This window comes from Octodon degus, unplaced genomic scaffold, assembly GCF_000260255.1.
Source record: "Octodon degus isolate 3935 unplaced genomic scaffold, OctDeg1.0 scaffold00115, whole genome shotgun sequence".
In the NCBI taxonomy this organism is placed as follows: domain Eukaryota; kingdom Metazoa; phylum Chordata; class Mammalia; order Rodentia; family Octodontidae; genus Octodon; species Octodon degus.
This window is the reverse complement of record NW_004524691.1, coordinates 6450047-6476750: the sequence shown is the minus strand read 5'-3', so window position 1 is coordinate 6476750 and position 26704 is coordinate 6450047. Positions and strand designations below refer to the sequence as shown.

Genomic DNA, 26704 nt, shown 5'->3' with positions numbered 1-26704 from the left:
TTGAGGATGAGGTGTTTAGCAGCTCATTTTAATAGGTGCAAATTGGTTTCTAAAAATACCACCTGCCACCCTGGGTTTCTACAGACACAGTTTGAAACCTACTGCATTAGGCAGCAGTACAGCAGCAGCCTTAATCTCCCTACAGAACAATGAGAGGGGTTATATTTCCATGGAATCGCTGAAGCGCTTGTTTATTGCACACAGCCCTATGCCTTTCCACATTGTATTTTCTGGGCAACACAAACTGGTGCTGTAGAAAATTAGCATCTAATGCATAGGTAAATCTGGTTGAAATCTCCATGGTTTCATCTCAAATTTATGTCCATGTTTAATGATTGTACTTTTTACTCTTCATTGCCCAGGCTTTGGAGTCAGAGAAAGCAGTGGGAGAAAAGTGAAGAGTAGCATAAATCGGACAAAACAAAGTAAGACTTTCCAAATGAAATTTAGCTAATTGTCTAGGAGGATCCAGCCCAAAGTAGCAGAGTATGTGGAGAAAGGGGCAGGGGGCACGCTTCCCCTTACCCCTACAGGTCTTTAGCCTCAACAATCCTGTCCACCTCTGTAGGTGCACTTAGATAAAGCAATACAAGAAAGCCCTGACAATGTAAAAGGTAATTCACTCCTCTGAGGCGCTGGTGTTTTGATGAAAACCAGGGTAACAGAGAATAAGGAAAGTGTCCGGCCTGCGTATTGAACAAAAGTGGCCTCTAGTGGACAGTTGGGCTTTTCTGACCAGTTTAAAGTGGGAATGAGATAAAAGTAATGTTATAAAGGTAGGATTCACTTTTAAATGATGTTTCAGTGGTATTTTAGATAACAATTGTAATGATACACATATGTAAGTCTTCGGTTACATTAATAAAGAAATATAAAGGTTACATTAATATAGCCAAAGTTACACTCACCATTTTTGATGGCCCTGGACTTGACAGGACCCTAAGAATCAAAGACCTAGTTTTGAGTTTCACCATACATTTTATTCATTGTGTTTCCTTATGCGACTGCTTCATATGTGTAAGTCTTTATTTCCTAACCTATATAATTGGTTGATTTATAAACTGCTTCCTTTTCAAGTAGATAGATGGCTATTTTTTAAAAATCGAATTCACTTTATATCACGCATTATATGTAATGCGTTGCTGATTCATTGGGTGAATCAGCAAAAAAATATTAGATTTTAATTAAAGGTCTTCCTTATAGAAATTTAATGATGGTAAAGGTGATGAGTTTTTTTTTTTTCTTTTTACTTTGATTATGGAAAACATTTCAAAAACTAAATACACTGGGATCATTTGTTCATTACAAACACTTATATTATTACAAAAATCATAGTTACTATTTTTAAAAGATTTATTTCACAGAGTAAAGAAACACATGAAAAAAACAAACTATGTAGTAATTTTTTCAGAAAACTATTTGTTTTAACCATAAAGTATCATGTATGATGAGCAAATGGCCATCCTTATGGTTAAACTATAACCAAAATATTATTTTATGGTTAAACTATTAATAAAGTCTCTAAGACAGCACAAAAAAACTTACAAATTATCATTAATCCTACAGAACTAGTGTTGAAATACTATTAGCTATAATGGGATTTAGTACCTAAGAGTACATTCTTTAATCTGATTTTCCAGGACAAGTTAAGGAGAAATATGGGCTATTTTTATGATTATTCTTGTTTTCCTCTCCTTAGAAGAGATGTTCAAATGCTTTGTATTGCCAAAAGAAAAAATCCTAGCCTAAAAAGCTTTCTGAAGTATAACAATAAAAACAAATTTTAATGATCTAATTCACTTGCTTTCTCTTAAAGCTATTCAATTAGGAAAGTTTCTCTTCTTTTAAAATAGAAACTCTTCTTAGGATATAAACATACCAGTTCAAAAATGATGCTGTTCCAAACAGTGGGTAAAGGGTGAACTCAAAAAGAAATCTAAATCTGTCATGGATTATTGGTAAACAGTCAAGCAGTCACGTTAGTTTTTACAGTAGTCTCAACATTTTCAGAACTAAACCAGTTTTTCTTTGTGAATAACAAATGCATCCTCATTTAGGCACATAACCTGGGCCTGCAAAACATTCCCTTATTGGAAGTACTCAGGCTTTTTCATTATTTACAAAGAATGCCAAGAAAGAAATTAGCAGTCCTTCTGAGACCTTGTACTGTGGACACAAACCACTCTTTCTGCTCTATCCGCACTGAGATGATACTAAAGAACCACACGGCTGATTTGTTTTCACTTGGACATTAACGACATTAAAAAAACAACAACAACAACAAAAAAAAAAACCTTAAAAATGCGCATGATCCCTTATGCCCAAAACCTCCACGTTCCTTCTTCCTCTTACTGTCTCTGACACTCAGCTCACTGCGGACGCCACGCCCAGCTGCCAAGGTACGCTCGCCTCGCACATGCGAGGGGAACCTTGTATCAGTGCGGCGTTTGGAAAAACCAAATTTATTTTTCAAAGGACAGAGTGATCGCTTTAGCAGAACTGTCACTAAGACTAAGCAATCTGACATTTGGCCCAAATTCTAGACGACATAAATTTACAAAATACTAATTTTAAAGAAATTTAGCCTTACGTAATCACCTGGGTACTTGATTTGACAATTTGGATGATTTCATGCTCCTTGATTTAGCTCCCAAAGTGTTATAAAAAGTTAAGGGCTTAAAAAAAAAAAAAAAAAAAAAAAAAAAAAAAGTTAAGGGTTTGCAGTCTTACCCTTTGTGAATTAAAATTTCTTCTAAAAACATAAATAGATAGTGTTACTTGTTAGTTTAAATCTCCTTGGCAGTTCCCCACAACATTCTGCATGAAATATATAGCCAAAGCTCTGCTACTTACTGGTCATCCCTCTAGTCATCCTTATACCTTTTTTTTTTTTTTTTGGTGGAACCAGGGATTGAACTCAGACCCTTGTGCTTGCCAGGGAAGCACTTATTCTATTGAGCCATCTTGTCGGCTGCCTTCACATCTCTTAAAATCTTGCTCCCTAAGCTCTAAGCCACTGGCAGCCTTTGAGTTTTCTGCTTAGGGTACGGTCTCTCCACCTATAGCTGCTGACCCCCTTCCTTGAGACACTTCTCTTGATTAAGGCTGCAGCCCTTTCCTTATCCCCTAGCCACAAATAAACAAATAAGGGTTTGCACAGTGCCAGTCATACAGCGGGTTCTCTACAAATATCTGAATGAATGAATGAATGAATGAATGAATGAATGAATGAATGAATGAATGAATGAATGGAATTCTCAAAAAGTTCCCACACTTGAGGGTCTTGGACAGTGCCCGCGACCAGCTGTTAATAATTCAGCACACCACTATGGCTAGGCTGGCTAAATGGCCACTTGCTCATCTTAAAACAGCTAGGTGTCGACTGGCTGACTGCCAGCCTAGGACCTAAGTTGGCAAGGCCTTTGGGGCTCTGTGAGCTGTGACATTGGCAGAGAGCCCCCCCTAACTGGGCAGATTTATCACAGGAGCAGGACTGACTGTGCCAGCTGGGCCTGAGGGCAAAATGAAAGCTGCAGGTAAAGCTAACACCTGCCAAGCCGTGGTGCTAGAGGACTGTACCCGCTTTAATGTAAAATTAGAAGCAAAAAACCAGCCTAGCGTGTTCTTCTCCTTTCTCAGCTTGCCACCTTAGGTGATAAATTCTTAGTTCCAGGGGATAGGCTGGCAAAATAAGCAAACGATTCGATATTGTCAACTTCTATAGCCGAAAACCTTACTGATAAATGCACATGGTCAGAATTCTTAAATTTAAGAAATGACAGGGTATCCCAACGACTTTCTAACTAAAAGAGTAGTATGCCAAATTCCAAGCAAGAAGACAAACTGAGGTTGTAAACGGCTGCTGCTTTTAAATCTGCCTGTACCGAAGCATAGTCTGGAGAAAAAGGGAAAAGAAAAAGAGAAAATATGTATTTGCTTTCTTAGAGGAAAACAGCAAACCAAAATGACCACTAAAAACAAGAAATAATCTAAAATTTAGGCTGTGATGGGGACAATTAATGTCTGAAGGAGAAATGGTGGACATGGCTTCCGTGCCTCTAATCCACCCACTCACTCTCTCTAGGAAATATTTACTGTGCTTCATATCACAGCATCACCACTGACTGATTTCCACATTAAAGAACTACTCAAGTTTCAGTACTCCAGGCATTTACTTATCCTGACTTGGTGATAAATTAATCTTGGCCCGAGGTCAAGAGTGCAGAGAAAACCAGTGTGGCAGGGTGGAATGTAGGAAGCCCTTGTGGACTCTTCACTTGGGGTTAGTCACCTTAATCTGAGTTTGATGGCTACACCATTGGAGGGACTTAGCTTTCCCCAAAGAGTGAGTGGAGCAAGGCCACTGTGCTGTCCATATAAAGGATGGTCCATCTGGAATGAATGCCTGATGCGCCCTAGCCATATTATCTCTTCCCTGACCCCAGAGCTCTCAATGTACACAGGAGATGAGGTGGACGTCCCCTGTGAAAAACAGGAAGGCTCCTGACCAAGGGAAGAAATGCCCTCCCGGCAAGATTCAATGCTGTTTGGCATGAATGACAGTTTGATCATGCATCACTTGACACTAAGAATAACTTTCACATTTTCAACTTATTAATAAATGGCAGTAATGACATGATGAATCCTTCTGAAAATGACACTAATTCTTCATGCTAAAAAATTATGATTAAAAGTTGGGAGTTCATAAGAACTTTCATGTACTTGATTATTTTCTTATTTACAGATGACATAGAATATTTTCAAAATTCTTTTCATCACAAAGATGTTGACACATAAATGGGATGATAAATCAAATTACCTGACTGTCCCATGGTCATTTTTTATCATTGTTTCTGAGCAGTTGAAATGGGCACAGAGCTGGCTATATACTTTGTAGGGCACTCTTTTTCAAAATTGTCAAGAATTTCAGGACAGTGTACAGGTTAGTGGTGGGCAAGTACATAGTAAGCACAAAGCCCTGGGCTCAAACTTCTGGGCCTTAAAAATTCTTTTTCAAAATGTTAAAAGCAGAGCATTAAGCCAAACGTTTGTAAAGGTCATTTGCCTGTGAAGCCTGTTCTGTGTGGACTAGAGGAGGAGGAGCAGGACTTCAGTCACGAGTAGGAGTCAACTAGACAGATAAGGACAGGGTGGAGAAAACATTTCAGACTGAGGACACACAGCTAATGCAAGGAAGCTAGGAATAGCATGTGTCAGGAAGTTCTGTAGATTGCTTTTGTTACAGCATACACACACACACACATACACACACACACACAAACGTGGCAAAGCAAGAGATCAGAGCTAACAAGGGGCTGACAATAGTAGCCCCAAATGCAGTTTAGGCTTTACTTTGAAAAGGTCACTAAAGGGCCTGAGAAAAACACACTAGATTGGGTAGATGGGTGGGTAGACTGGGGAAGGATTTAAAGGGTGCAGGACCAGGTGGTGGGGAGACTAGGTAGGAGAAGGCACAGCAGTTGGGAGAGGTAACAGTGTATATGGAATGGGGGGAGGGTCTGACCTGGGCAGGGGGTTGATTTGAGATTAATGAAGGTAAAACTAATTATGGGAAATGAAGACCAGGAAGCAATCATGGGGTGTGCCTAGCACCACCAATGGCACCACAGGTAGAGAGTACTGGCGTAGAGAAGGCAGAGATAAAGGTGGCCAGGAGTTTTGAAACACAGTGCAATTAACATAGTTTGTATGATTTATCCTGTCTTCAAAAATTATAAAAGTTAAATTGAGGGTTTAAAATCAAAGTGGCAGGGCCGGCCAAATAAGTCAGTGGATTAAAGTGCCTGCAAGCAGGCACAGGGGGCGGGGGTTGCATCCCCGGGCCTGTTGCTGGCCCTGCCCCTGGGGTGCACAGAGACTACAATTGAGACTGGGTGTGGTAGCACATGCCTCTAATCCCAGCTCTTGGGAGGCTGTAAACAGGAGGATCACCATGAGTCCGATCAAGTAGTGAGACCCTGAACACCCTGTAGACCCTTCCCTAAAATACAAATAATAAATAAATAAGATAAATGTGGCAAATGCTCTTAGGAAAGGTGATCACTAGTTCATCAAAGCACCCTTTCTCACATGCCAGGCCACACCCATAGCACCCTTTCAACCTACTGGCCCATCCCTTCATGGCAGCCATGTATGTCTGAACATAGCACCAAGGCCACTATCAGTCAATGGAAAGTACGTGTTCTGGACACGTGCCCAAACGAAAAGCTTGAGAGCCTTTCTTTGAAAGATACAAGTCTTGCATATGCAATTTACAGATATCTTTGAAGTATTACACCTCACCAAATTTCAATAAGGAAGAAGACACTTATTTTGAGTATCAGAATCATTGGAAAGTTTTCCCCTACCTCCAAGAGACTCCTAACTTAGTTGAAGGTCAAGTCACTTCGGAACATTGATCAGTGGTGATTAACAGAATCCATTTAATATTTATTAATTGCTACTGTGTGATGGACCAGGGTTTTTCTTAGTCTGTCTTCAGTGGGACACAGAGCTATCCCATGCTCTGAGGAGGGTTTCAGGAGTATGAGAAATTTGATGGGTTAATGTGAGATGATTTGGACTATGCCAAGTAAAGAAATCAATTTGATTTAGTTTAGCCCAGTGTTTTTCAGAGATATTTGACAAAGGAAACCTTCTATCACATGAAAGAAGTCAACAGACTTGAAATTAAAATATTTCAATCTTCAAAACACTTACTTTTCAAATGATAGAAACGTAAAAATCACACAGCCCCAACACTGTGTGAGCTAAAATCAGATCCTGGAACCCCGCACGTGCTGGCCACTGAACCAGGAGGGATGGCACACCCCTGTAATTTTAGTGCAGGGGGCACTGAAACAGGAGGATCACTACGAGTCTGAGCTGTTAGCGAGACCCTGTACCAAATAAATAAATATATAAATAATTTAAAAATAATACTAAAATAAAAATAAAATCAGAGCTTCCCTTTTCAGCTTCAACGCATCATTCACAGGACCTCAAAGGGAACAATAAATATTAAAGAACAGGTTGAATCTGGCTACATATTTAAGGGAATCTTGGAGTTATTTTCAACATTCTTACTCAATGGACCACTTAGAGCTTTCTGGGGTGTCCCCATCAATCTCACCCTACTTTCCAAAGTCTCCCACCACTGAGCCCTGCTTTTTTATCCTTTATAAAACATTTCAATTTCTGCCTAAAGAGTTTCTACCCACAGTTGATCTGTTCTGTACAGTTGTTCATGCTCAGTGCTTCCCTTAGGAAATGTCCTACCTTTGAGTCTACCTTGAAAGCCTGCTTCTTGTGCCTAGGGATCTATGAGATTTAAGGGCATCAAAAACAAAGGCCTAAAGACCAGAATTATTCTAATCTCACTGTTTCGGGAGAATAAAAACATTATTCCACTTATTCTGTTTTTTAATTTTTTTTTAATGTATTTGATACAGTATCTCACTACACAGCTCAGACTAGTAGTGATCCTCCTGTTTTCAGCCTCCCCAGTGCTGGGATTACGGGCACATAACACCACACCCAGACTCAGTGGCCAGCTCAGCATACCCAGGGGTGGGGTTGGCGCAGCATACAGTACCAGGGATTGGGACTGAACCCCAGTTCCTGCACTTGCCTAAGCAGACGCTTAGTCAGCTGAGCTATCTCACCAGCCTCCACTTATTTTCCTGAAACAGTGAGATTAGAATAATTCTGGTCTTTAGGCCTTTGTTTCTGATGCCCAGAAATCTCATAGATCCCTGGGCACAAGAAGCAGGCTTTCAAGATAGATTCAAAAGTAGGACATTTCCTAAGGGAAGCACTGGGCATCAACAACTGTACGGAACAGATCAACTGTGGGTAGCAGCTCTAGGTAGAAATTGAAAAAGAATGATCCCAAAATATATGTGAAAATATAATGAACACAAGAAGGCCAAACCAATCTTGAAAAAGAGCCAAGGGAAAGCCTACACTTCATGATTTCAAAATTTATTATAATTTACCTTAATTGAAATAGTATGAAATCAGCATATGGAAAGACAAATCAACAGAACAGAAATACGACCCTACAAATAACCTTTACATTTACAGCCCTTGAAAAAGATGTCAAGGTGATGCAATAGGGGAGAGTAAGACCTTTTCAGCAGATCATATTAGGACAACTGGCTATCTGCATGCAAAAAGGTTAATCAGGAAGGTCACACCATGTGAAAAACAATGAACTAAAAATGAAGCATGGACCTAATGCTTCAGAAAGAAAAAAAAACATGGAAGATATCTGCAATTTTTTTTGTACCAGGAATTGAACTCAGGACCTTGAGCTTGCCAGGTAGGCACTTGTGCCACTGAGCTATCTCCCCTGCAGCTCTGAGTTCTTAAGCATCACACCAGAAGCATGGTCCACGAAAAAAAAAAAAATAAAATAAGAAAATGGACTTCATCAAAACCCAAAGGTTGGTGTCTTTTGTGTTTCACAAAACATCTATGGGGTAGCAAGATAGTTCAGCAGACTAAGTGCCTGCTTAGGCAAGCTCAGGGACCTAATTTGATCCCTAACACCACTTACCACACCAGTCCCTTCCCAGCACTGGGGAGGCTGAAAACAGGAGGATCGCTATGAGTCCAAGCTGTGTAGTCAGACCCAGGACCAAATACATAAATTAAAAAAAAAATGTATAAAAAAGAGAACAGTAAGCCACCATTTAGGAGAAAATATACACAAATATTTCTGGTAAAAGATTTGTACCCCGGATATGTAAAAACCTCTTCAAATTAATAATAAGATATACAACTCATTTCAAAATGAGCAACAGATAAAAAGATAGTTCACAAAAGAATAAATTTGAATGGCTAAAAGCTCATAAGAAGATGTTCAACATCATTAGTCATAAAAGAAATGCAAATTTAAAATGAGATACCACTTCATGCCCACTACAGTAGACTCAAAAGACAAAATATTACTGGTAAGCACATGGAAAACTGGAATGTTCATATGTTGCTGGTGGGAATTTAAGATGGTGTATTCAGTTTGACCATGTCCTTAAAAATTAAACATAAATTATTCCATGACCAGGTATCTTAGTCACTCTTCTCTCATTCCTGGGACAAATACCCAACACCCAAAAATGAAGGAAAGAAAAGTTTATTTAGCTCACAGTTACTGGAGGCTTCGGTCCATACTCAGCTCGCTGCAAAGCACAAGGCAGAGAGCAACCTTCCTTGGTGGCAGCACAGAGCAGGAGCAAAGGGCAGGGCAGCAGCTCAGGCAGCCAGCTGGCCTCTCTCCCCTCCTCACATTGTAATGCAGATTACCTGCCCCAGGGCAGGTGCAGCATCCACACCCGCAATAATCAATCAGGAACTCCAGAAGCCACCCATGACTGCCTGAGGCTTTGGGGGGGAACTGGACACAACCTGTAATACCATGAAAATCTTGTATTTGGGAAAGAAATGCAAAGTCCTCTCACACACATGACTGCATGAGGCTTTGGGGGGGGGGGGGACAAATAGATACAAACTATTACAACATGCAATTTCTCCCTAAGTATTTACCTCACAAACAAAAAGATATAGATTGATATATACTGTGAATACACACACACACACACACACACACACACATAACATTACTCATAATATCTAAAAGGTGAAAACAATTCACATTTCCATCAACCAGTAAATGGATAAACACAATGTGGTACAGCCATGCAGTGAAATACTGTCTACCATTTAGAAGCAACAAACTACTGACATAATCCACAGCATGAATCAGTATAAAAAATAAAAGGATAAGTGAAAATAAACAAATGCAAAAGATTAAATACTATATAATCTCATTTATATGAAATGCTCAGAAAACACAAATCTATAGAGACAGAGAGCAGGTCAGTGATTGCCTAAAGCTGAAGGGATATTTTTAGGTAAAAGAAATATTCTAAATTTGGATTCTATGGTGTCTGCAAAACCCTTTAAACACACTAAAAATCACTTGAAGCACAAGAATTTTATGGTATGTAATTTTGTCTCAAAAAAGCTGTTAAAAGTTTAAAAACCTTATTTTTTCCTACATAATGAGGGAAAATGTGTAGGCAGGCAGCCACGTCCAGACGGTGTCATGGAGTCTTTGTAGTCATTAGACACCTAGCCTGTCTGCTTTTGCCTCAGCCTCCTTCCCACCAGATTCTTCTTAGCTAATAGAGCAGAAAGAGTAGAGAGCAAAAAAGACATGACCATTGTTTCTTGACCTTCTGGATTAGACTAACAGCAGTATCTGTGTTTATCGGATTAATATCTAATATGTCCTCTACTTGAGGACAATATAGTAAATGGATTTTTTTAGAGCAGGGAAGTGGAGTAGAAGTTGCTTCATCCACTTCCCACACTGAACTGGTCTTGTAGTATCTCTAGAAATGGTGTCTTTCCTTGGTAGAATGTAAGAAATACTACCTGACCTACTAGTCCGGTGACGGTGTGGACATTTCTATGAAATCCCACACAATGATTCTTACATGACCATTCTTAACTGCAAGGGAGTCTGGGAAATGTAGGGACATGTTTCTGCCTCTAGTGAAATCAAGGGTTTGTTAATAAGATTGAATGGAAGAGTGGATATTGAGTAAAACAGCTCATAGTTTCTGGAAAAATATTTCTTCTGTTAATGTGCATATAATAGAGACAGCACTATTTATGTCACACCACAGTAATTATAAGGCAATGGACAAGAACATGCTTATTATTAATGGTTTCTTATTAAAATGAAAATGAAAACAATTCTTATTATGAACATAACAGCTTTGGAAAAGCTATCTGGAAGTGAGACTAATGTTCATTATTATTCATAGTTTTATTTCTAAGACAAAAATTTGTTGGGTATGGTGGCACACACCTGTAATTCCAGCACTTGGGAGGCTGAGGCAGGCGGATCACTGTGAGTTCAGAGGCAGCCGAGGCTACATAGTGAGTTCAAGGCCAGCCTGAACTACATATGAGACCTTATCTCAAAAATAAAAAATAAACAAAAAATTAAACTTGAGACCTAGGATATTTGGTGTAGTAGAAAGAGCAGACAGGATTCTTGAGTGAGAAATGTCTGGACTTCTAAACTTGATACATGCTCTAGGTACTGTGTATGCCTGGAGTAAATTTCATAATTTAGCTAAGCCTCAAATTCCTCATCTTTGCAAAAAGAATAATACCTGCCTTGTGGTGGTGTTCGGCAGACTTCCTAAGACAGCAGGTGTGAAGCGCCTGTGTGCTAGTGACCAGGCCTTCCTCACTCATGCTGCACACCCACACGGGCCCAGGGGGGCTGCACGCGCCAGCAAGAAACAATGGGTGCTTTTTTTTTTTGCCAAAATTAAACAGCTGTCTAGCCATCGTTTCTCCACATTTTCCAGGCTGATTATTCTTCTCAGGAGAATTCCTAATTAGAGATTATCTCATTCAACACCACACACACACACACACACACACACACACACACACACAATCTGGGGAAAGGGAAAGCAAAACAAGAGAAAGAAGCAAAGGAAAAAAAAAGATAAAACTTAAAAAATACCCTGTGTTTTTGTATCTAAAGGGTTATAATCTTTTTAGCAGTTAGTTCTTTTACAAAACAGAGCGAGCACTTAGAACAAGCGTGCCAACCCAGGTTGCGTACTGAGCACACGGCGGAAAGTGAGACTGCGCCAAGCGCTGTGAGCGCAAGTGTCCGGGTGGCCGGCGGTGGGAGCCCCAGGACGTCTACACTTCAAACCTCACTCAGCCACGCCAATTTAGGATTTCTCCCATCATTTTCTTTCACAAGCCCAAACACTGCCTAAAATAAGACACTATTCAAACTGAACAACTGCACTGGATACAACTTTTAAGTGGTTTGCCCCTGTAAGTCTTGGTTAACAATGAATGAATAAAATTTGCATTTTTACAAGAAAGCTGTGGATCTCAGAGAAGCACTCCAAAGCAAAATTGTGCAATTTGCCAACTTAAAAGTAGAACAAATATTTGTGATCTATCTTCCCTGTCTATAAAACATCAGCACTGTAATGGTGGCAATTTCAGGAATAAACAGCGTTGCGTTTATCTAAGTGAGGGCAAAACGAGCGCTGTGCTATACAACACAGCATCACAGTGGTCTTTTCCAGGCTTTGGTATCAGTGATTTAATTTTCTTCCCTCTCACAATCCCTCTGATGACTAAGCGACTTACTGGTTTGTCTTCTCCTCCCTGTAACAAGAGGATGGGAAGGGTGGTGAGGGGTGATCTCACAGCGTGCCACGCGGGGGAGGGTGGCCGTGGGGAGCAGCACAGCTGTCTCCAGCAGCAGCCGCAGCTCAGCCTGCCAAAGAGGAGCAGCTGTCGGGACCTGTACAGCTGTGGCTGCCAGTCCTTCCCAGAGCTCCCTCAGACCCCACAATGAGAAATCCTGTTTGTCCTTCCACGTCCGCCATAACTGATGGCAGTTAATTTCTATCCTAGCTTTGTGCAAATTTTCTCCTAGCCTGAGACTTGCCTTGCTTCACACTTGAATTAGAAATCAATTAAATGCAACACAAAACAAAAACACAATCTCTTTTCTTTATAGTCATCTTGTAGGATAATTATCACATTCCTAGCTTTCTCCTTATCTTCCCATAATCCAAATCCTGGAGCGCAGTTAGAGTGCTGTCACCCACGTACGCAGATTAAATAAGGACCCCATCTAACTGAGCTCCAACTATACTCAAAAAGCAGAGCTCACAGCGGCAATGCATGCTGAAGTGAGCAGAAGCCCTGCACAGCGAGTACTTCCATTGCCATCTGACCATGCCATGGTTACAACACAACAGAAAAACCACTGTTTACATCTATACTCTGGGTTGTGGGAATACTTGTACACATTTGCACAATATGTAAAACACATTTGCTCCGCTTTCTCACTGTGAGTAGATCTGATATCTACAAACAAAAGCATAGAGGCAGCGAGATGAGCGCCCCCTGGGCTCTTCGTTTACTCGTGTCAGCGTTCACCAAGCCTGTAGTGCCCTGTGTGGGGAGCTGAGTATTTCACACACAGGCCTTCCCCTCCTTTGGAGAGGAGAAACACTACACAGCAGATGACACTACACAGGTGTAACAAGGGTCACTCTTAGGATGCTGGTGTACAAGGTCCTGGGAGTCCTGTATGGTGGGTCTTGAAGAGTCTTTGGTGGGCTTCATATTACACTTGTTACACATTCCAGTGCTTGTGGTAGTTTTGTTATGTTCCCAGTGCACTTGTATACTAGACTGGACATGACCACTGAGGCTCTCCTGCGAGAGGGAGCCAGCCTGTCTGGATTTTAGATCCACTGCTTTACTCAAGACACTAGAGGTCAGCAGCCCTCCAAAAGTTATGCATCAAGTGCCAAAGCTCCTATCCAGGGATGCTGCTGGGGGTGATTCTCAGAGCAAGGAGTCTAACCAGTACTGCAGTTGCTTTCCTAACCCCACTTCTTTTCTTTTAGTAGCACTTTAACCTCTATTTAGCAATCCTCAGCTCCTTCTACAAAGCCCAGGTGCTTGGGGAAGCTGATTTGGAAGCAGGACTTGTGGAGTGGCCCAATTTAATGTGCATTATTCCACCCCTGGCTGCATGTATTGATTTAAGGATAAACATGTGGCCCTACTTGGACAAATAAAACTGAAGTGAAATCTGCCAAGCATGACTGACTCTTCTGAGAAAGCTTCTGAAAGTGACTTTATTTCTCCCTAAATGGGGATGAAGGATCTCAAACCCCTGGACATACTTATCTGGCAACCACCAAGCAGTACAGGGTGGGGGAGAGGAGGGCTATAAAATGAAATTAACTGTAAGCAACAGAGCAGAGAGGTTTGAAAAGTGCAAGAACAAGTTTTCTAGTGAAATCCTATTGGGTAAAAGAAGCAAATATTGTGAAGTCGTCCTCCCCACCCCCACCCCCAGGGGGAGATGCTGAGAACCAGGCTCTGGCCCCCGCACATGAGCCCATCCCCTGAAGCTTTTGCTACCCAGATTCCACACTCCAAATCAAACATCTCATTCTTGCAAAAGCAGGCTGAGTTTGTTTTCTTACTCGTGTCTGAAAGCATCCTAAGTAACACACTGATGCACAAAGACAGGAACTACTATCAAGTTTTGTGAAATGTAATACAAGCAATCTACCAGCTACTACTTATTAAGTTTCACGCCAGCTCACCCTATGCTGCAGAGCTCCTCGGCTAATGATTAAGAGGCTTGCAGATCTGGAGTACTTGATTGAGAAGAGCAGAGTGAAGAAGCATTGTATTTTCAAGGCCTCTCTTTCTATTGGGCAAAGAAATCCTTTCTAATAAATTGGTTCCATTTTCTTCACATAACTTCAGCATTGGACATTTTGAAACACATTGATTGTATACTGATTAAAATCTATTTGAAATGTATTGATTCATTTAGAAATGATTGAGTATATTCCCCTACACTGCAGGGACTAGCACCAGGTACCAGCCTTTGAAAAGCAATAAATAAGGAGAGACTAGGCCTCCTGCTCCAGCTCTTTGCTACCAACCTCCCTCACCTGCTTAGCCCTAAGCAGTCCCTACGTTCCCCAAGCATGAAATAGCAGCATTTCCTTTAATTCACTAGAAAGGGGTGTTAACTGCAACCAAATAAAGATGCAATGAGAGGGTTAAAGGAAGCTGAATACAGTTAGCCTCCCTATCGGTGAATTCTGCATGCATAGACTCAACCAACTGCAGATCAAAAATGTTTAAAATGAAATCGTTGGGACTAGGGAGATGGCTCAGTAGAATAAGGACTTCCCTCGAAAGCACAAGGGCCTGAGTTCAACCCCAGGTTCCACCAAAATAAATAAATAAATAAATAAATAAATTAAATAAAATGAAATCGCAGTGGTACTGAGCACGTGCAAAACTTTCCGTCATCATTCCCTAAGCAACACAGAACTATTTTCATAGCACTTGCATTGTATTAGTAATTAAGTAATTAAAAGAAGATTTAAAATCCATGGGATTATAACAAAAAATAAAGTATGTGTGATGGTATGGATGAGTTGTATGTATATGCTACACCTGGAGCACCTGTGGATCTTGCAATCCGGGAGTCTTGGAACCAGTCCTCCAAGGATCCCAGAGGATGACACAACTCTGCAAGACAGGAAAAGTTCACTCTGCCTTTCTATTTTTCTTAGGTCACTATTCAAAAAGAAACACAGAAAGGATCCTTGTAGCTTCTTCCATTTCTCTTTAATGTGAGGCTATACTGATAAAGGAAATGAATTTTGGAATCCATCAGACCTTAGTTTAAATTCTGGCAATTCCTCTTAGTAGTCGTTTGACTCCATCTCTGATCTTCTGCATCTTTAAAACAGGAAGGGACATAGCCTACCTTTCAGGTTGCTCTCAAGATTAAGTGTGACAACAAATGTAATGGTTTGGCATTAAAAATTAGTTGTTAAGATCACCATTTCCATATCCTCTGGGAGACAGGATCATTGTGACTAAAGAAAGCAGGGAAGCAGCCCGCTCCCAAACCTTCCCAATGTCTATATTTACTTCCCATCTGTGACTAGATTCCCTGGGTGTGTGCTGATGAAAACAGGTTGCAAGAACTTCGCGATTCATTTCCCTTCTGCAGTCTATCCATGTGGCGAGCTCAGACTTTCAAATGGCAGTCATAGCTTCTGAAAGTAACTGCAGAGTTGGTGTGACTCATTAATGACCTAATTCTTTGGGTAGGTCTTATTTGTAGGGAAAGAGTGTGTAAAGGAGCTACTAAAAAAAAATAAAGATCATGGCTATCCTGTTCTTCTTGTTAGAGACAGGGGTTCTTAAACATTTATATCATTAAGTCAAAATCAGGTGCTCAGAGGAAAAGTTTAACATCTTCACCTACATACCTGTTTCAGAGTTTCTGCCCAAAGGACACAGAATATCCTGAAATGGAGGCATTCTTTCTACACTGCAAGGTTCACTCTTTTTCATTCTTTCTACAAAAAACTTCATTAGTTTCCCCCAATATCTGTTTTCTCTTTTTTTTTCCAATTGATTGCACACACACACACACACACACACACACACACACACACAAAATATCTTAGCTGGGCATGTTGAAGCTGAGATAAGAGTACATTTTCCAGCATCTTTTGCAACTAGGTGTGTAGGGTCATAACCACCTAACTAAATTTTGGCAAACTGCATGTAGGAAGGATTGACGGGTTGATTGATTGATTGACTGGGCTGGCTCAGGCTGCCTTAGGCCCGCATCTGGGGATCGAACCGAGGTTCCCTGCGCCTGACTGGGTTTGCCCAAGCAGGTGCTTAAACAACTGAGCGAACCCGCAAGCCGGGCAACAGTATAATATGTGATTATTCGGGTTACAAGATCCTAGGTATTTAAGCAACCAGTTTGGACCCTGAGGTGGAAAGTTTTATAACCGAAAATGAGAAAGACTACAATACAAAAGAAAAACAAACAAAAAAACAAAAATACCTCTTCTGTCATCTTGAGGTTGCTCAGATTCCTGTCCTCTACATTTCTTTTATATAAACAAAAGAATTCTTATCTTGTTTGCAGTACTGGTATTTTGAATTTTATGTCATGGCTAATTCAAACAGATACTTTACTATATCCATTGGTTATATATGTTTTCTCCATTCATCTGGGATACCAATACTATATCGTTTTTTAACATGCAACACCACTTACAATGAAGTAAAGATTCATCAGTCATTCCTACCACACTCCGAAAATCCCACCACATCCAAAAAAAATGCATTTCACCCAGAGTATAACAGCAGAAAGGTCACCTCTCCCACATGGAAAGGAATAGAGATTTTTTTTTTTTTTTTTAAAGCGGCACAGAAGCCTTTTGTTTATCTCACAGAAAACTCTATCCAAAATGACTTCTTTCTTCTCTTCGGTTGACGATTTTATAAAACTAAGGGTATCTTCTTTATTTGCAAGCAACCCAAATCTCTCTAAAGCCTGCTATCAATTAAAAATAAAATAATTGCTCCTTGTAAGCATTCATTACACACAATGTATTCTAGAGGAAGGTCACAGCCTTGGCAGTCAAGTCTGGGAACACTTTGGGGCTTTGTCACTTAACTTGTAATGTGCCCTTGGCAAGTGACTTATCCCATTATTTCCCATTTTTTCCATCTGTAACAGTGGTGGCAAACCTATCGTGTGTGTGCTGCAGCTGGCTGCATATATTGTTAAAAACTCTAAAAGTTTCACCATCACTGATCTATAAAAATGAAATCTCATATAGTGCTTGTGAAAAAAGAAGGTAATATGAGCACTGCTCTTAATCCATAACTGATGTTTTATTAACAAAAGGTATTTTTTTTAAATTGTACCATTGAAAGGCTATGGATTTTATGTCAGCGAAACTGCATTTTGCTAAGTCTTGGCCCCTAAAATTGACCATACTGTTATAACCATAGCAGCTTTAATTACTAAAAGCTACCTTCAACTGTCAGTCAGACTTATACCAACAGGGATATTAGTGATTGCAGCAAGAATACTTGCTGATATGCTGCATGATTATCAGGTGTCAGACACTACACCAAGTTCTTTATTTTCATTGTTTTATTAAAACCTGTGGTTTTTTTTTTACCTCCTACAAATTTTTAAAGGTTTTAAATAAAAGTAAGAAAGTGCTAAATACAGCAAAAGTAACATATACAATAATAACATACATAAATATGGAATTATTATCGATTAGATACCTTTTTTTTTTCCATTTATGTATTTGGTGCAGGGTCTCACTACACAGCCTGGGCTTGTGGTGATGCTCCAGTTTTCAGGCTACCCATGGCTGGGATTGCAGGCATGTGCCACCATGCCTGGACTAGGTCACTGGCTTAGCACACCCCAGGGGAGGGGCCTGCATGGAGTGTAGGACCAGGGATTGAACCCTGGATAACTTCTCTTAGAAGAAAACACTCCAAATTTTAGAAATCACAAGAGTCAAGCTAAAATAAGAGGTTAAAAATGTTTCTTTTCAGAGGCCTGTATTTAATTTCAAATGCAACCTAAAACCATAGCATGCTAAAATTATTAAATTGCTTTCCATAAATGTGACAGCGAAATGTCCATGCAGAATATATTGGTTTTATTTCTTACACAGTCCTCATCAGTTGATAAGTACCTCAGCTACTTATCTAACAAGTTAGATTCCATAAGCAAAACCTAAGTACTCATGTGTGTTGTGGAAGTATGTTCTATACCACACCTGCACACACTTTCTCTCTTTTACTTATAAATGTTTACTTCCAGAACAAGTGCTTGGAAGCTGACTGGAATTCAAGTTCCTCTTTTTAGAGAAACAACATTTACAGTAGTATCTTACTTATAATAACATAACTGTTACTACTCCCAACTGAAAATTCTTCCTTATATAACTGTACACATAAGCTCATTTTCCTACATACCTTTTTCATAAATGCAAGAAAAGTAGCCAATTTCTATTCACTTGTTGGATATAATGAGATATGCAAGGACCTAAGGCTGAGAAATGGGAAACACACACACACACACACACACACACACACACACACACACGAGATAAAGGAACGATCCAATACACAGATGATCAGAACACGCATGTTTAAAAGATGGACTTTGTTGATCAGATTCAAAACCAGGAATTTTCACATACAAATTTCCCAATCTGCATCACAGCCCCGCCAAGAGCTGGTCAGGCACAGTGCCAGGCAGGCCCCTACAAGCGCCCCCTGCTGCTCTGCATTCCTAAGCCCGGTCTGTACTGGATGGCTATGAATTTGGGCATATGAAGTTAAGGTATCTGACCCTGTGCATATTCTTTGTTCAAAATTTTATTTTCACTGGTACATGTTTGTATTACATAATGATTACATTCCGTGCGGAGAGTTGGTACATGGAAATGACACATCTTAACCATCTTTTTTCATCTCTTTTTCTTCTCTCCATCGCTTGGTTGAAGTTTGCCCTTTCCTTGTTTCATATTATCTATATTTTATCTTTTCTTTAATTTATATTCTGTGTTCCTATAAGAGAAATCATGTGCTATTTAAGCATTCATGTCTGACTGATGTCACTTAATATTATAGTCTCAACTGTCCTATAAATGACTCAACTTTATTCTTCATGGGAGACGACTATTGTGCACAAGTACCATATTTTCTTATCTCTTCATCTGTTGACTGACATATAGGCTGCTTCCAAGACTTTTGAAAAGTTTATGAAGAAATAAAATGAAATTTCATTCATAATAGAATAAGATAGTAACTATAGCTAATATGCTACATACTATTATCTTCCAAGTAGTTCCTCAGAATCAAGGCAGAGACAAAAAAAAAAAAAAAAAGACTGTCTCTTACAAAGTGCAGATAGTAAAAGATAAAAAGAAAATAGGGAGAATTTCAAGTAATTCTCCAAAATACCTACTCTATTGTTTTAAACATATTTTATATGCCAATTTGTTACATTTACACTACTAGTTTCTTTTATTTCATTAAAAAGAAATTTTTGTGCTTCAAGATTCAGCTAGGCCTGGGAGATAGCTCAGCAGCCTAAGTGTCTACCTGGCAAGTGCAAGGACCCAGGTTCGATCCCTGGTACTGCATGCCATGCTGGCCTGACCGGGCATGGTGGTACACGCCTGTAATCTCAGCACTGTGGAGGCTGAGACAGGAGGATCACTGCAAGTCCAAGCTGCATAAACTCTGTATCAAATAAATAAATAAATAAATAAATAAATAAATAAATCCTATTTTCGGCCTCCCCAGCACTGGAATTACAGGTGTGCACCACCATGCCCAGTCTCAGTGACAGGCTCAGTATGTTTGGGGGCGGGGGCAGGGCCAGTGCAACATGTGGTACAGTGGCTCAAACCCCGGCCCATGCATTTGCCTAAGCAAGCGCTTAGTTCACTGAGCTATCTCACTGGCCCAAAATTTCTAGTTTTATTTATCTTTTTAGGAATTTCCATAGTGGTTGTCTAGTTTACATTCCTATGAAGGATACAGAAGAGTTCCTCCCCACCCCTACTCCCCAGCCACCCAGCATTTGTGATTTCTTAATGACAGTCCCTCTTTCTGGAGTAATGAGGGACCCTAGTGTTGTGTCAATGTGTACTTCTCTAATGGCCAGCAATATTTAATTTTTTTCATGCATTTATTTGTCATTTGTACTTTTGAGAAGTGTCTGTTCATTTCATTTATCCATTTTTAACTGGTTATTTTATGTGGGGAAGGTCTAGCTTTTTTTCGTTCTTTATATATTCTAGATATCAGTTCTTTGTCCAATGAACAGCTGGCAAAATTTTTCCCATTCTGTAGGATATCTCTTCACTCTATTATTTATTTTCTTTGCTTGTGGAAGTGTTTTAATTTGATATGATCTCATTTGTTGACTCTTGGTGTTACTTCCTGTGCAACTGGGGTTCTATTCAGAAAGTCCTCACCTATTTCTAGAATATCAAGCGTTTTATCTATTTTACTTTGCAGTAGGCTGTGTTTTTGTTTTAGTATTTAGATTTTGGATCTATTTTGATTTTAGTTTAGCACATGGTAAGAGACATGGGTCTAGCTTCAATCTTCTGTGTGTGGATAGCCAATTTTCCCAGGACCATTTGTTAAAGAAGCTGTTTTTCCTACAGCATGTTTTTTGGTCCCTTTATCAAAAATCAGATAATCTAATGTTACACATATTCTTCCTTGTGTAGGAATCAAAGTCATTGTAACAGCATTTCATAGACCCATAGCACAAAACAAAGATCTGGCATGGCTTACTTTCCCTCCTGTCACCGGGAACTCCCACCAGTTGGCAAAAGCCAATGTAGAGTGAATCATCACCATATAGCCACAGAGCAGCAATTGCTACACAGGTGGGAGTTCCTCAGACCCCACGGTCTCCTTGCTCAGTTCACCTTCTAGGATCTGGTACCATCTGCACAACATAAAAGGCATAATGAAATTCTCTCCCTGTAGGTGCTCGAGTTTGTGACCTTGGCTTTCAGGAGTTTTGGATCAGTCCTCTTTTGCATCCCTTATAAGAGGAAGCCAGGTCCCCACAAGGGGCTTCCAGGACAGATCAAGACTCTTGCTCTGGGGATGCAGGCATGACACGATCAGGTCAGAGGCATGCACAGAAGGCCCATGCCTTAAGATGGTCGGCCTGGACACATAGGCTCAACTACATTTAACCTCTTATTTTAAAAGTGGGTTTAGGAATGTGGGCATCAATTCCATCAAAAAGCAGTGCAATATCTGTGTGATGATTAATGATGACTGCCAACTTCATCAGCTTGAGAGACATCTAGGGAACTAGTACGCTATACTTCTGGGTATTCTGGGTAAGTCATGGAGGTGTGACTTAGAGACGACATCTGGTCCCTTACAGCTTCTTCTGGCTCTTCCCTTGATCTCTGCTTCTTGGACAGATGAAGGTGGGCAGCTTTTCTCTGCCAGTCTCCTCTGCTGTGGCACTTCTGCCTTAACCATAGATTGAAACTTGTGAAACTGTAAGCCAAAATAAATCTCTCCTTCCTTTAAATTATCTAAGTCAGGCATTTTGTACCAACAATGGAAATGTGACTCATACAATGTACTTCATTTATATTCATTCTTTCATAGATTCATTACATTGTATGTTGAATGTAGCTCCATTGAGGTGGGGACTTTATTCATTACTACATCTTTGGCAGTTAAAGCAGTGCATGACACATAACAGATGATCAACAATATGTGTGGAATGAAATAAATGAATCAAAGCTCAACCCTCTACTCTTAGAACCTTCGTTTTTCGAAGAGGGGACCTCCACTGTCTCTTACCTGGAGAACTTCTCTGGACACCCCAACTGAACCCAGGCTCTAGTGTGTCTTCTCCTTAGATCTAATCTCTATCTTGCTTGACTGCTCTTTCTAGGTTTAACATCTATTATATCATTTCACTCAAAATGCTGCAGTAAGTTTCTCATTTTTCTTAGCTTTAATTCCAAAATTTCTAATGTGGTTGAAAATGCCCCTTTAGTCTGGTCCCAACCCATCTCTCCACATCCAAGCCAGCCTTCCTGATGATCTCCCCTAGTTGCCCAGCTCTCTCCTTCCCATTTCTTGCCCAACTGTGTGGCAAACTTCTAACTCACCCATTAAACCTCAGTTTATGTCTCTGGCATGTTCTAATCTCCATCCTCTGTTCCCTCACACAGTGCTTTCTGTGCTTCTTCGCAACACTTGTTGGTGCGCCTGCTAGCCAGTCAGCTAACTCTGTCAGGCGTGTCTGCTTGTGACCCTGTTACTTGGGTCACCAGCACTTTCTTAAGGAGACCACAGAGGAACTTTCACTGGTTAAACATATTTTATTTTGTGCCAAGTTGAATGGCATGTGTTGTGCAATCCTCCAGTCTATGATTTCATAGATGAGAAAGTGAGGCTCTGAGAGGTTACATAATTTGCGAAGGGTTAGACTTTGGGAAGCCCAGAGTCCTCTTTCTTGCCACTGTGCCACGTAGCAGCTCTTCTCCTTTTTCCCTCACAGCAGCCAAGGCAGCCATGTGCCTGTGCATGCCTGAGTGCCCTCCCAAGTGCTGCATCTAGGAACTGGGAAGAAAGACTGCCTGAGGAGATGGAATTTGCTGGTAGCTACTCAAGACTGCACACCCAAATATGAATAAAGCCTCTTGAGTAGCAGACTAAAGGAATGTAGGTCAAATAATTGTCCTGCCCAGTGTCTCCTTCGATTACCCAATGGTTCTCATTTGCATATGGGAGGCCAAAAGTGGGAGGTGGAAAATTCCAGAAGCTTTGCACTGTCACTAAAAACAAAAGCTCAAAACCAAGGGAAAAATTTTAAAATTGCTTTCTTTTTGGTAGTAGAGCTGGGGATCAAACCCAGGCCCCTGTGCATGCAAGGCAGGAGTTCCACCACTGAACCACATTTATAGCTCCTAAAATCATTTTCTGTTTTCGTTCATGACCATTCTAGCTGAAAATGTCAAATTTATTAATTTATTCACAGCTAACCAGGTACAGAAAACTATAGTAGGTCTCTGGAAAAATAAGGCTTGTTATAAAAACAGTAAACGATGATAAAGATGAAGGAAAATAACTAACATTGATTATGAACCAGGTGCACACATCATTAATTAGCATAATAGGTCTATTGTTAATATCTTCATTTTACAGATGTAGGAATCAAAGCACAAAGAAGTCAAGTATTTTGCTCAAAATCAGACAGGAAGAAGGGGCTGACAGGATTAGAACACAATGCAAGACCTCCTTTTATTTACAATGCAATGCCAACTTTTTAATTTATATAATACAAATATAAATGACACCTTCTAATCAGCACATTTATATTTTTGCAAAAGAATTTACTTCAAAATGTAACACAGAACTAGCTTTAACCACTTGCCAGTTTAATTATTTAAATACAGGGTCTCCAAAAATTGCATATTTTTGTTACTTTTTATAAAATAATGTTAGAAGAAATATAAAAATCACACTTTTACCAAAGTTGTTTAATGTGGGCTGGCCAAATAGCTGAGCAGATTAAAGCACCTGCAAGCAGGTGCAGGGGCCCGGGGTTCAATGCCTGGACCTACCATGCCGACCTTGCCCCCGGGGCATGCTGAGATGGCAATTGAGACTGGGCATGGTGGCACATGCCTGTAATCCCAGCTCTTGGGAGGTTATAAACAGGCGGATCACTGAGTCCAATCTAGTAGTGAGACCCTGAACACCCTGTAGACCCTTCCCTAAAATACAAAAATAAAATAAAATAAATAAATAAATAAATAAATTTGTTCAGTGTAAGAACTGACTGGCCGAAATGACACCTGTAAACCAATGCACTGCCCAAGTGGTGCTCCTGGTAACTGTTGAGTAGTTAACAAAATTCTAATACTAATTTGTATCTTACAAATATATTGTTTACAATACAAAAATTGACATTACACTTACTACCTTTCAAAGTAACAATGGAAGGGGACAAAGAAAACCCTTGGAGGGAAAATCTGCAGGCAAGGTGGAGAAATTACAAGTGTTTCTAGTAGTCCTACATTTTAACCTAGGAGAACAGGGGTCTCTCTCAAGGACAGCTACTAAAATCAAGTCTTACTATGTCCTGCTAAATACTGTTAATTAACATGGGGAAAAATGAAATGCTTAGGTTCAAAACCACACAGTGACCTTACCACTTTACCAACACCAGGATGTAGAAATGAGTGGAACCACTGACTCCCGTGTACTCACAGGCAATTAAAAAAAAAAAAAAAAAAAGAAAAAAAAAAAAAAAACAAACAAAAAACCCTCCTTGCCAAGAGTAATTGTAAAGGGTTTGAAGTTGAACAAGTAGATGCGAATCTCTAGGGCAACAGAGAGACCAAAACCAAACACAACAATAAAGGTCAGTCATGGAAAAATAGAACAATTCAGTAGCTGGCCACTGAAGACCTTGTTCTAACTAAATGACACCATGTGGAAGAAAGACACTGCAGTGTTTGTCCAGAAACTTCCAGCCACTTCCCTATCTGATAGACACAGGGTAGGGTTTTAATTTTTACCTTCCTTGCATGATTTTTCACCTTAATACTCAGATTTTCACTTCATTTCTTTATAATCCAGTAAACCTTCCTTATCATCAAAGTACTTAACAGAATCATACTTCAGTACAATGCTTCTCAATTCTCTGCATTGCAACTTATATTCCAAATAAAAATTCCAAATCTGTTTTCTGTTAGAATCATTACCTAACAAGAGTTACACAAGAGGGGGTCATAGCCACATTCTCTTCATTATCTGTAGGTGTTGTTGGCCCAGTTCCGCTATGTTTACATCCCTGCTTTCTTCTGGGGAATCTGGGAAAGACGGATGAATTATGACCACTTCTTGGCAGCTCTCCCTTATAAGGGAACAGCTCATCAAAGAGTTCCAACTAGTTCTTCCTGCCAATGCAAAAATGCACTCTTCTCTGATTCCTAAATGCTCCTCCAACCCACTGTCATACAGAGACCACCACTCACTCTACTGGATGGTCCCCCGTGTTTTATAACTGGTATTTCTACTATCGTGCCTTCCACCACCACTTAGTTCAGGAGTATTTTCATTTAGGATATGTATCATCTCCTGGTTAGAATACATACTCACCACAACTAGATCCTGTTCTCATCCTTGAAAATCCCCTTCTCCATTTTCTACACTATCAAAAGAGATCTTTCTGAAAACCCAAATCTGACATCAGTGGCTCTGCCTAATCTAAAACCTCAGCCTGACACACAGGCCTTTCATTTGTCTTTCAAATATATTGGGAACCAAACTCAGGACCTGTGCTTGCCTGGCAGGTGCATGTGCTGCTGAGTTACACCCTCAGGCCTTGACTACTATTCTGTTTCTGTAGTCTTCACAATCAAGTGGTTTGCTTCTTTTAAAATGTAGATTTCATTGGGCATGATAATGCCCACCTATAATCCCAGCACACTCAGGAGGCCACAGCAAGAGGTGTTGAGTTCAAGACCAGCCTGGGATACACAGTGAGTTCAAGACCAGTCTGAACTACATAGTGAGATGCCATCTTAAAACAAAAACAGAACAACCAAAACAAAACAGAACACATCTAGATTTCCAGGCCCTGATCTCAGTCATCTTGATGCATTATGACTGGGGAGAGGTGCAGAATCTGCGCAGCAAACACTTGGAATACATATCTGATGCAGTGAAGCCCAGAGGGACTCTTGAGACTCTTCCATGGCTTCCCTCTTACTGCCGACTCCCAGCCCATCATTCTACAAGGCCATGGACCTCAAGGCACCCTGCTTTTCCTGTTTTCATAATTTTACATGTGCTGTTCCCTCTGATTGTGATGCTTTTTTTTCATATCCTGCTAGAAATTCTATTTTTCAGGATCCAATTCCTGATTCTGTGACCTACTCAAATGCAGTGAATCCTTCCTCAGATTCACCACCATGCCAAGAACATATCTTCATCACATCTACCACACATTCCTGAGACTGTTTGCATTCTAGGCATTCCTTTCTGGTAATCAAAGACATGGTTTCTAATCCCTGCTTTGTGTGCGAACAAGCTGTAATATTTTGAGTAAGTTATTTAGCATCTGCAAGTCTCATTTGTAACGGAGCCAACAAAACTACCTGTCCCATTCAGCTGTTGGTGCTATCCCAGGAAGTGCTATCACCAGTACAGAAACTAAGATAGAGACATTAAATAACTATCCAAAGACCTGGATCCAAAGAACTGGGAGAAGCTCCCAGGCAGTCTGGTTTCTGACCTTATTCTTATCACCTGCTCTACTAGAGGAGAGTTGATTAAGAACAAGAGTGTTGAGCTGCTGAGTTTGGTTCTTCTTCACTCAAGGTTCACAGTCTTCTCCTCTAGATTGAATCTGGGCAAAGAACAGGCACTGGAGCAGAGTGAGCTCAGGGACTTACTGACCACATTGAAATCCTAGCTCTATAGAACTATTCACAACTCTGCGACCTTGATCTCTGAACATGCTTTCTTAAATCTTTCCTATTTCCCTTCCACAAGACTTAACACAACATTGATTGTTCTGTGGCAGATGCCAGAGTTCTCCCCAAATTAATTAAAAGAAAAGCATCTTGAGGCCAGGTCCCAGGGATCAGTATTATTGTTAGAAGGCTACCATTCCCACCATCCCAATAAGTTGCTGGAATTGAAAGCTGCTGCCAGGAGCCGATCCCCTTTT

The 26704-nt window shown here is 40.2% G+C and overlaps 1 protein-coding gene and 1 non-coding gene across 5 annotated transcripts in view; one reads left to right on the top strand and one right to left on the bottom strand.

The window, feature by feature from the left end:
• The window catches only part of LOC101575222 (IQCJ-SCHIP1 readthrough transcript protein), an 890224-nt gene that overhangs the window by 71753 nt on the left and 791767 nt on the right, over nt 1-26704 (bottom strand). The gene's annotated exons all lie outside the window — the stretch shown is intronic.
• LOC111812183 lies at nt 10226-10417 on the top strand. The gene has a single exon (XR_002817754.1). It is a non-coding gene; the product is annotated as a U2 spliceosomal RNA (small nuclear RNA).